The sequence below is a fragment of the Pleurodeles waltl genome, chromosome 11 (genome assembly GCF_031143425.1).
Source record: "Pleurodeles waltl isolate 20211129_DDA chromosome 11, aPleWal1.hap1.20221129, whole genome shotgun sequence".
NCBI lineage: Eukaryota > Metazoa > Chordata > Amphibia > Caudata > Salamandridae > Pleurodeles > Pleurodeles waltl.
The window spans coordinates 567,436,455-567,448,545 of NC_090450.1; positions in this window are offsets into that span (position 1 = coordinate 567,436,455).

Here is a 12,091-nt window from a genome sequence, read left to right on the forward strand (position 1 = left end):
CATGGTGTCATTAGGTGGCAGTGGGGGGGGCACAAGAAATCTGGCGCAAATTCTTTTAAATTTGGGCCATAATGCTTTACATGTTTTGAGGCCAAGCAGGCCTACTGCAATACTATTACAAAGAAGGCCCTTAAAATACAGACTACTCACTACTGTAAGACAGAAGTTCCATCCATGAGAAAGCTTTAAAAGACATTGAATGGTGGGAGAGGTTACTATTTTGGGACCCCCACAACCTAGTGTGGGGACCCAGGGATTAGCTTGAGAGAAAAAGAGTGTCAAGCTGAACGTTTTGCTAGTGGTCCTGTTGTCCTGGGAACATTACAGGCTGAGTTATGGGCACAAATGTTGTGGAAAAAGAAATGCCTGCAAAGCCTTATGGGGCAAGTTTCCCAGAGTGCAGTGAATATTCCCGTATTTGGCTCTCCCGCTGTGCCGGGAGAGCCGCGTACAGGATTTCTGTGTTGTTTACTGTTGTAACTGCTCCAGTTTGTATATTTACAACTGCTAAACTTGTGGTAGTCATGTAAAGCGCTCCTTAGATTGGGTTCGCCCTATATGAAACTTCACTGTTATGTAAATTGCACCTCCAATCGAGTTTGCACTATATGAAACTTCACTTACTCATGTAAAGTGTTTCTCCAGTTGAGTTTGCGCTCTATGAACCTTTAAAAAAAAGAAAAAAATCTGCAATAAATAAAGAAACAGAGGCATGCCCAAAACAAGGAAGAGGAAAAAACAACATACGGTCATGCAGCGCGAAGCGGCAAGGCAGAAGAAAAAATAGTGCACCACACTAAGGTATCTCACCGATCGGGCAAAATCCAATTATTAGGGTCAGTCTCCAAGGAGGTAACAAAGCAGCCTCAGGGTGGGACAAACATAAAGTGATTCCCTATGAAATCAAGGGAATATTGAAAGGCAGGCCCAGGAACAAATTAAAGTGATGGGGGTGAGATAGGCATGGTTAATAGATTACAACAGGATGAAAAAAGCAGCGTTTGTGTGCTGCTGTAGTGAACCTAAAAAAGTAATGGCAGTTGTTCTAGTAGAGATCTAAAACTGTCTGCAGCCTTGGGCAGGCCAAAATGTGGCTCAAGCTTGACCTGAGTTAAATACCTGCATTGGCTTTGACACAGCTTATTTGTTTAGCACAAAACTTGCCATCCAATGGAATGGAGGGAGAGGAATACTCCCCTGAAGCTCCGTTTTAGAAAAGTAAGGACAATAGCTCTGTCAGACAGCTAAAGCTTTCCGTTGCCAGGCCTAAAATAATATCAAGCTTGGTTTGAGGCGAATATCTGTCCTGTCTTTAGCATGACGTATTTGTTTAGTAAGAACCACAGCCAAGTCATGCTTCTTGTGAATTTTGCTGTTGCTATTGTCACTAGGCTTCAGATAAGCTTTATAGGTGTTTCCAGTCTTGAACAAAATGCATATTTTTCTAGCTGAAGTAGTGCTGGGAAACTCAGATTTTATTAAATACAAGAGACATGTATTACTGCATGTTGGTGATGCTCATATATACACAGCTATCTCACCATGATTAGCATACATGGTGCCAGATTTACTAAAAAGTGGCGCAGAGTGATGGTGCGCCACAATTTGAAGCGCTGTGCTGCGTCACTTTAGAAACGCAGGGTAAAATATGGCGCACCACTGCAATTCCTCCTGCGTCGGCGCTAAAGTTAGCTGCCAACACAGGTATCCTTGAACCATAGTGCAAGGGTGTCTGTGTTGAGGGGATTGACTGTTTCTGTGCAGACAGCTGGCCCTTCATGTACATTAACAATCTACAATAGTGACTTGGCACTTCTATGTGTGCTGCATAATGGGGCACACATGGAAGCACCATATCGTCATTTTTGAATGCTTGTTTATGTGCATGAAGGGACACCTTCCTGTTCATAGATAAGCATTCATGGCCTTTTGCTCTTTCTATGTGTGCTGCAGGATGCAACACACATGGAAAAAGCAAAAACAAGGAGGAATAAAAGTATTCCTCCTCATTGCACCATGCTAACGCCAGCCCTGGGGTGGTGTTAGTTTTTGGTGCTGCCACAGATTTACACCTTCTTGTAAATCTGCGACAGGGTCTCTAGGAAAGTGCCCCTTTTGGCATGGATACCCCCCAACACTTTTTGCCTGATATTTATGCTGACTTGACTGAGAGTGTGCTGGGATCCTTCTAAATAGGCCCCAGCACCAGTGTTCTTTCCATAAACTGTACCATTGTCCCCACAGTTGGCACACCCCTAGCATACAGCTAAGTCCCTTGTAAAAGGTACCAGTGGTACCCAGGGCTCTGTGACCAGGGAGGGTCCATAAGGGTGCAGCATGTATTTTTCCACCCTAAGGGACCACTCACCAAGCACATGCACACTGCCAATGCATATTGTGTATGCTGTTTAGGAGAAAAAGGTAAAGTGGGCATGGCATCCCTCCCAGGGTGCCATGCCCATGAGCCACTACCTGTGGCATAGGTAAGTCATCCCCCTAGCAGGTCTTACAGCCCTAAGGCAGGATGCTCTATTCCACAGACAAGGGCATAGCTGCATGAGCAGAATACCCCTGCAGTGTCTAAGTCCATTCTTAGACATTGTAAATCCAGTATAGCCATATTAAGTACATGGGCCAAGAGTATGTTATTACGAATTCCACAGCTCCATGATGGCTTCACTTAAGGCTGGGAAGTTTGGTATCAAATTCCTCAGTACAATAAACCCACACTAATGCCAGTGTTGGATTTATTGTACAATGCACCCAGAGGGCATCTTAGAGATGCCCCCTGTATTTTAACGAACCCTTTAGTGTAAGGCTGACCAGCCTGTGCCAGCCTGCCACTAAAAGACATGTTTCTGACCCCATGGGGTGAGACCCTTTGTGCTCTCTGGAGTCAGAAACAAAGCCTGCTCTGGGTGGAGGTGCTTCACACCTCCCCCCTGCAGAAACTGCAACACTTGGTGGTTAGCTTCAAAGGCTCAGGCCTCCTGTTACAATGCCCCAGGGCACTCCAGCTAGTGAAGCTGCCAGCCCCCGGACGAAGCCCCACTTTTGGCAGCAAGTCCGGTAGGAAAATTAGGGAAAACAGAAAGCAGTGACCACTCCAGCTAGGACCACCCCTAAGGAATCCAGAGATAAAGTGACCCCGCCCTGCAGAATCCTCCATCTTGGTTTGGAGGACAGGGACCAATAGAGTTAGAAATGTGCCCCCTTCCCGAGAGGGAGTGGGCACAGGAAGGGTAAAGTCACCCTCAGGGACAGTAGCCATTGGCTACTGCTCTCTGACCCTGGAACCCCCCTAAATCTAGGATTTAAAGGCACACCTGAACCTAGCTCACCAGATTCCTGGTGACCTCAAGAAGAAAGAAGAAGGACTGCTAAGCCAACGCTCCAGTAGTGAAGACTCCAGACGACAACTGACTTGGCCTGAGCCCTACTAGCCTGTCTGCAGCTTCAAGGACTCTGCTACAAAAAGGTGATTCATCCTGCATGACCAGCGACCTCTGCAAACCCCCAGAGGACTTCCTGTCCACCAGAGAACCAAGAACTCCTGAGGAAAACGGCTTGGTCCAGAACAAGCATAAAAAAAAAGGACTCCAGAACTGCCCTGGATCCGCTAGCCCTGCCCTCTCAGCACCTGAGCCCCACAGCCCAAGTCCAGGTGGCCCACCGGTACAGAAGAGGTCCTCAGGTGATTCCAACCTCGAGTCCACCCTAGGTGGACCCCTCCTGGCCAACGCAAAGACTTCTGCAGCCTAAATCCGAAGGACCCCTCCGACCGCAAGAGAACCATACCAAGACACCCCGCGCCCAAAGGTACCCCTGCACCAGCAGACCTCTGGCCTTAGGGAATCTGTCCGACAGTCCAGCAACATTCAGCAGGCAGTCCTCTTCCATGTCCAGGCTTTGGTTTTCCAGAACCGAGCCCCTTGACCCAACTTGCAGCATCTTTGACCACCTGGGTCCCCCTATTGAAAAGCATTGGGAGACCGATGTTGAGTTTGCACCCTGTGCCTGGCTGCCCCTGTGCCGCTGAGTGTGTGCTTTTGGTGCTCACCTAAACCCTCAGGTCTGCCCCCAGAAGTCACGGGCACTTACCTGCCAGCAGATCTGTTTCCAAGTGCCCCCAGTCTCCTTGGGATCCCATTCTAAATCCAACACCAACTTTGACCTCTGTATCGACCGGTCCTATGTTGCTGGTGGTGCATGTTTGGGGTCATGTTGTCCAGAGGCTTTTTAGAGACCTTCATGCTTTTTTCAGAAGGATTTGTCTAAACAAATATTTTTTTACATCTTCTTTTCCTCTTGAATATAATAGATCAGGTCTGAAACGTCCCTCAACTTTTGTCCCCAATTTAGATTGTTTGGGCCCAGAAGACGCTATCTTTGGGAAATCAGTCCTTCAGAAATTGAAAAATATGTTAAGACATGTCCCAAAGCCTCCATTTAATCTAAATTTGAAGGAAAATCATGCTCTGAGACACCTCCAATGTAATAACAAAATTACCATCAAACCGTGTGATAAAAGGGGATGTGATAAAGATGACTAGGATGTTACACCGTACTGACTTTTACATGGTGGTACCTGGGAATCCTGAGGTATACATCAAAAGGATGATTACGGATAAGAGCAATACTGCATTACAACAGGGTTCAATCTGCCAAAAAGAATTTGATTTTCTTACCCCAGAACATACAAGATTACCCATTATTTATGGGCTTCCTAAGGTACATAAGAACTCTTTGGATCCTCCTCTACGTCCTATTGTTCTGCCATTGAACCATTGTCACAATATGTAGAAACGTTTCTGAAACCTTTGTTAATTCAGCTCCCATCTTACGTAAAAGATATGGGTCATTTTATTTCCAAAATAGAAGATACGAAATTTGATCCTGAAAATGAAATTTTGGTTACAATGGATTTGGAAGCTTTATATACGAATATTTTGCAACAACAAGCTTTGGAATGCGTGAGGGAGACATTTATTGATCTTGATCCTAGTCCATTACATGAATTTGTCATTTAATGCTTAAATATGGTCTTACACAATTATTTCTTTGATTTTAGTGGAAAAACTTATCAACAGATCAAGGGAGTTAGCATGGGAGCTGCTTGTGCCCCAAGTGTGGCTAACCTCTACGTTGGACTCTTTGAAAAGAAGTTCATTTATAATGAAATTGCTCTGTTTTCTTAAAACATCTTTTTGTGGTCTAGATATTCAGACCATGGGGGTCATTACAACCCTGGCGGATGGTGTTAAAGTGGCAGTAAGACCGCCAACAGGCCAGTGGTAAAAAAATGGGAATTATGACCATGGCGGAAACCGCCAACAAAGACAGACACTTTAACACTCCGACCGCCACGGCGGTACAGACAAACAGCGCGGCGGTCACCGCCAACAGACAGGAGGGAGACAAAGTACCGCCCACAGTATCACAACCTACCAATCCGCCACCTTTTCCGGGGCGGATTCACCGCGGATAAAAACACGGCGGAAACAACCATTTCAAAGGGAAAACGCTCACCTCTACACACTCCACGAGAAACGACGACACCATGGAGCCGGAACTCCATATTTTTCCTGCACTAGTCTTCCTGCTCTTCTACGACGATCATCAACGCCGGCGGCAAAGACAACGGTGAGTACTGCACCTACGACATAGGGGAGGGGGAGGCAAAAGACAGGGACACACACACGCAACACCCCCACCCCACCCCAACCCTCACCCACTACAACACACACCAATGCATATCCAAACATTACAGTAACAACCCCCAACCCCCCCAGGAAGAATGCAAAGACCAAAGGAAATGAGTTGAACCATTGTAATATATCAAAATACAGTAAGCAAATAAATACATACATATATATATATATATATATATATATACACACATTACACAAAATATACACCACGATTAGTAGTGCAGGTAATGCACCATTCATTGTCCGTGGACCACTGGGCCCAACATGCATGGGCGAGGCCCACACTAGATACCTGATCAAAACGGAGAGAACACTGCTGGGGCATCAGATAGAAATACAACAGGCACCTCAGAGAGAAGGGAAGGGGGGGCATCTCAGCCGGATGAGTGCACCACGCCAGATCCACAAGGGGGCTCCATGCCCATTGATGTATCCTGGGGAGTGCAAAGCCACAGTCTCTCAAGTCTCTACAGTGGGTGTGTTGACCACTGTACCATCCTGGGGAGTGCAAAGCCACAGTCTCTCAAGTCTCTACAAAGCCACAGTCTCCCAAGTCTCTGCAGTGGGTGGGTTGCCCACTGTACCATCCTGGGGAGTGCAAAGCCACAGTCTCTCAAGTCTCTACAGTGGGTGGGTTGCCCACTGTACCATCCTGGGGAGTGCAAAGCCACAGTCTCTCAAGTCTCTACAGTGGGTGGGTTCCCCACTGTACCATCCTGGGGAGTGCAAAGCCACAGTCTCTCAAGTGGATAACAGTCTCCACAGGTTCTGGAGGGGGACTGGTGCCCAGAGTGCTTCATCCTGTGAAGGACAGAGGTAGTGGATGCATGTCTCCACTGGTTCTGGAGGGGGAATGGTGCCCAGAGTGCTTCATCCTGTGAAGGACAGAGGTAGTGGATGCATGTCTCCACTGGTTCTGGAGGGGGGACTGGTTCCCAGAGTGCATCACTCACCCCGTGACGGTCCCTGTTGCGTTAGTGCCCCTGCCGCCCATGGGCTAGTGGGCTTGAGTTGGCGGTCTTTGCCCTGTTCAGCGGAGCTTGCCATGGCGGTCTTTGCCCTGTTCAGTGGTGCTTGAGTTTGCAGTTTCTGACCTGTTCAGCTGTGCTTGCCATGGCAGTCTTTGCCCTGTTCAGCAGTGCTTGAGTTTGCAGTTCCTGACCTGTTCAGCAGTGCTTGCCCTGTTCAGCGGTGCTTGCCATGGCGGTCCTTCATTGCCCAGCTGGGCTGGGGCTGGCGGTCTTTGCCCTGTTCAGCGGTGCTTGTCATGGCGGTCCTTCATTGCCCAGCTGAACTGGGGCTGGCAGTCCTTCATTGCCCAGCTGGGCTGTGGCTGCCGGGGCCCTCCTGGGCAGCTGGGCTGTGTCTGGTGGTGGCCTCCTGGCCGGTGACGATCGGGCTGCCCTCTTGGGCACTGACTCTGGCGGTGGCCTCCTGGCCAGTGACGATCGGGCTGCCCTCCTGGGCACTGACTATGGCGGTGGCCTCCTGGCCAGTGACGATGATCAGGCTGCCCTCCTGGGCACTGACTATGGCGGTGGCCTCCTGGCCAGGGACGATCGGGCTGCCCTCCTGGGCACTGACTATGGCGGTGGCCTCCTGGCCAGTGACGATTGGGCTGGCGGTGGCCTCCTGGGCAGCGGGGATGATGGCGGTCTTCTCCGCCGTGCTGCTCCTCCCAGACTTTGGCGATTTCTTTTGCCCCTTCCCCACCTTGGGAGGAGTCACAGCTGAGTCGACACTTCCCCCGGGACCCTTGTGAGCGGCTTTGCTGCCTGGAGTCTTCCCCCTGTCCCACCGGACACTGTCCAACTTCTGGTGTTTCACGGGGGGACTGGCTGTGATGTGGCTCCGTGTCACACTGGCTGCCCTGGTGCCCGGTGCACTTCACATACCTGTAACAACAGGCACCACTGGTCCGGAGATTTTTTGGCTGAGCTGCTAGTACGGGACCTATGAATTGGAGGGGGGGTGGGAAAGAGGTCAAGCTTGGTCAGGAAAAGTTTCTTAGGAACACTGGGACGGGTAGCTGGAGGGGGTTTGGGAGTGGAGGAAGACGTAGTGGTTGTAGGAGGTGTACGTTTGGCGACTTTGGGTGAAGGTGCATGTGCTGGAGGCTGTCATGAGGTGGATGGCTGTAGGGTGGGTGTGTGTCTGCGTTTGTGTACTTTGGGAGGGGGCGTCACAAACACACTGGGAGAGAACACAGGGGACGTGTAAATGGTAGTGGGGGTGGTGAGTGCACGTGAGCGGGGTGTGGTGGTGGGTATGCTGGTGCGGGACATAGTGGCTGTAGTGGTAGTGCATGCAGGTGTGAGTGTAGACGAGACTGGGAGGGAGGAGGGGGACACAGTGGAGGCAGTGGATGTTGGTGTGTCTGTATGTGTGTGATGCTTGCGTGAGTACCTGTGGGACGTGTGGTGCTTATGTTTGCCTGAGCTTCCCTTGTGTGGTGAGGTGTGTGCAGGCTGGTCTGATGGTGTGCTTGGGATAGGCAGAGGTACAGGGGATTGGGTCTGGGTGGAGGAAGTTGGAGGGGGGAGGCTAGACATGGCTGCCATCAGTGCTGAGGCCAGAGTTTGAACGGTTCGATGAAGGCCAGCCTGACCAGAATGAATGCCCTCTAGGACTGCATTTGTGTGTTGCAACTCCCTTTCTACACCCTGGATGGCATTCAAAATGGTAGACTGCCCAACAGTGAGGGACCTGAGGAGGTCAATGGCCTCCTCACTGAGGGCAGCAGAGGTGGCAGGGGCTGAGGTGCCTGGGGCGAAGGTGATGCCCACCCTCCTGGGTGAGCGGGCACAGGGCGAAGGCTGAGGGGCTGCTGGGAGGGCAGTGCTGGTAGGGGGGGTGGCAGCTATACCTGTTGAAGTGGGGGGCACAGATGTTGCCGCCACCACAAGGGACCTCCCATCGGAGGACGAGTCTGTGTCGCTGGTTGCAGATCCTGTGACCGCCGTGGTGCTCCCCTCGCCCTCCGTACCACTGGTGTATTCAGAGTCCGTAGTGTGGGCCTCCATGCCCATGTGGGATGCAGCTCCCTCGTGCCCCGGTGCCACTGCAACTCCGCCTGATGATCCTAATGCACACAAGAACAGGGAGACCGCAAAAAAAAGGGGGGGAAACAGAAGAAAGACGTGTTGAGTGCATGCATTACCGCTACTGTTGGCGGACAATAGAGACACAGCAGCCCCCTGCACTACGTTGCGCTGTTGGGCTCTACAGTGCAATTCCTGGGAAATGGCCTACAAGGCTATGGGCGACATCTGCACACATAGATGACACAGGTTCATGAATAGCTGTACTTGGCACTCTACAAAGGTTGGGTGGGGGGCCACAGGGCCATGCCTTACGAAGGGGCCTAGCCTACAGAACTCGCCCTGGCCTAGGGAAACCCACAGCCCTCCTCCCCCACCCAGACCCCTCCACTGCATGCAAAGTCAGCAGAATGAGAGTGCACTCACCCCCTTGTGTCTGCTGTGATGCCCTCAAGCGCCCATCCAACTCAGGGTAGGCCACCGCCAGGATCCGGAACATCAGGGGGGTCATGGTTCGACGGGCACCCCTCCCACGTTGGGAGGCCATCCCCAGCTGAGCCTCCGCCATCTTCTTGCTCCAGCGGCGAATGTCCTCCCATCTCTTCCGGCAGTGGGTACTCCGTCTGTGGTGGACCCCCAGGGTCCGGACGTCCTTGGCGATGGCACGACAAATATCCTTCTTCTGGTGGGCGCTGACCTACATGAAATGTACAGGGGAAGAAGAGAAGTAATTACCAACTGCACCGTCAAAGTGAGTGGCCCCCATCCCTACCCTTGCCATGTGGCACATGCACCCACCGTCTTTCATGCACGCAGAACTCTGCCCCTGTCCTTCTTACAACCAGCCCTCTCCACACAGGGATAGCCCATACAGCATGCTCCCTGTGTACTTACCTGTTGGTCTGGAGGACCGTAGAGTAGCGTGTACTGGGGGAGGACCCCGTCGACGAGCTTCTCCAACTCCTCCGATGTGAAGGCAGGGGCCCTTTCCCTAGACGCACGAGCCATTGTCTCTTCCAGACCGAGGTCACAGCAGCACTTGCAGTGTAGGTCCTCTCCTGTCGAAGATCAGGTATCGAGTGATTCAACAGCTAGAAAATGGCGGTCATGTCCGCGGCGGTGCGTACCATCACCCCCGGCGTACATCGTCATTGGCTCCTGGGACCCATAGGGTCCAATGTTAACCAATGCAGCATTGCGCCGCGGTCTTCGACCGCCTACCGCGACGGTGTACAACGCCAGCGCAGTTACCTCACATCCCATTGTCCCGCTTTAGAGGTCAGGCAGCCGCCATTTCAGGGGCCCACATGGCCTAGTTACCAACTGCGTCACATATACCTAGGCCTACTCTCAACACACATACAGGCCAGATTTTGTGTATGAATGGTGTTCTGTCTAGACTGTGGGTACATACCTCTGAGTTGTTTGACTCTGTGGTCGCTGTTGTCCTTCATAGGCACCGTCTGCTGGGACATGTGAGGAGATGGCGGAATCCTCCGGTGTACCGACCGCTGGTGGACCTGTTGACAATGGAGGAAAGAAATTTGATCATCACCTACAGGTTTGACCGTGCCACAATCCATGAACTGTGTACCCAGTTGGAGCCAGACCTGATGTCAGCAATCCGCCATCCCACAGGAATCCTCCCTCAAGTGGAGGTGCTATCAGTTCTCCATTTTCTTGCAAGTGGGTCTTTTCAAACAACTGTGGCCATGGCATCAGGGATGTCCCAGCCTATGTTTTCCAACGTATTGTCCAGAGTGTTGTCTGCCCTGCTGAAACACATGCGGAGCTACATCGTTTTCCCTCAGGTGGAGGACTTGCCTACAGTGAAAGGTGACTTCTATGCCCTTGGACATATCCCCAACATCATAGGTGCCGTTGATGGGACCCATGTGGCTTTGGTCCCCCCCCCCCACAGGAGTGAACAGGTGTACAGGAACCGGAAGAGTTATCATTCCATGAATGTACAGATGGTATGTTTGGCAGACCAGTACATCTCCCATGTGAATGCCATGTTCCCTGGCTCAGTGCATGACGCCTACATCATGCGGAATAGCAGCATCCCTTATGTGATGGGTCAACTACAGAGGCACCGGGTGTGGCTATTAGGTGACTCTGGTTACCCCAACCTGTCATGGCTACTGACCCCAATGAGGAATCCCAGGGCAGAGGAACGCTACAATGAGGCCCATGGGTGGACCAGGAGGGTGATCGAACGCGCCTTCAGCCTCCTGAAGGCCAGGTTTAGGTGCCTCCATTTGACAGGTGGATCCCTATTCTACTCACCAAAGAAGGTGTGCCAGATCATCGTGGCTTGCTGTATGCTTCATAACTTGGCTTTGCGACGACAGGTGCCTTTTCTGCAGGAGGATGGTCCAGATGGCGGTGTTGTGGCAGCTGTGGAGCCTGTGGACAGTGATGAGGAGGAAGCAGAGGAAGAAGACATTGACAACAGGGACTCAGTCATCCAGCAATATTACCAGTGAAACACAGGTGAGAATACATTCCTGCCTTCTACAAGTACTTTTACACTCCTACCTCTCTCCTGTATGTCGATTTCACCCAGTGTATGGTCACTAAGTTGTCACTTTCCCTTACGGTTTCACAGGTGTGGGTCCCAACGTGTGTCATCTGCTTAGATTCCTCATGGACTAGAGCTGTGTGACATAGGTATGTTTACATTACTATTTCCTGGAAATGTTGTCACTGTAATTGTAAATACACTATTTCAAAATTACAGACAGACTCCAGATCTTTTGGTGTTTTAGGTGTGTTTATTTACATACAAAATATTGGAGGGGGAAGTTAAATGGTGAGGGGTGATGGCGGAGGAGTGTCCATGGCAGAGTCCAGTCTATTTGTCTCATAGGTGCATTGCCCATATGGGCATAGGAAGTGGAGCTGGGGCAGTTCCAATATGGACAGGGTGACAAAGTGGGACAGTGGGTTGACAATCAGGGTGGTCTCATTTCTTGGCTGGGGTCTTGGCATCGTGCTCTGTCTTGTTCCTGGATCTCAGGGACCGCTTGTGGGGTGGTTCTCCATCTGCAGGGGGTGGGGTTCTGGTGTGGTGGTCCTGTGGCGGTGCCTCCTGTCCACTAGCGCCGGCGGAGGTGGTGGGCAGTTCATCGTCCATGCTAGTGTCAGGGGCCCCTTGGAGTGCCACAGTGTCCCTCCTGGTGTTGAGTATTTCCTTCAGCACCCCTACGATGGTGCCCAGGGCGGAGCTGATGGTTCTGAGTTCCTCCCTGAACCCCAAATAATGTTCCTCCTGCATGCGCTGGGTCTCCTGAAACTTGGCCAGGACCGTTGCCATCGTCTCCTGGGAGTGGTGGT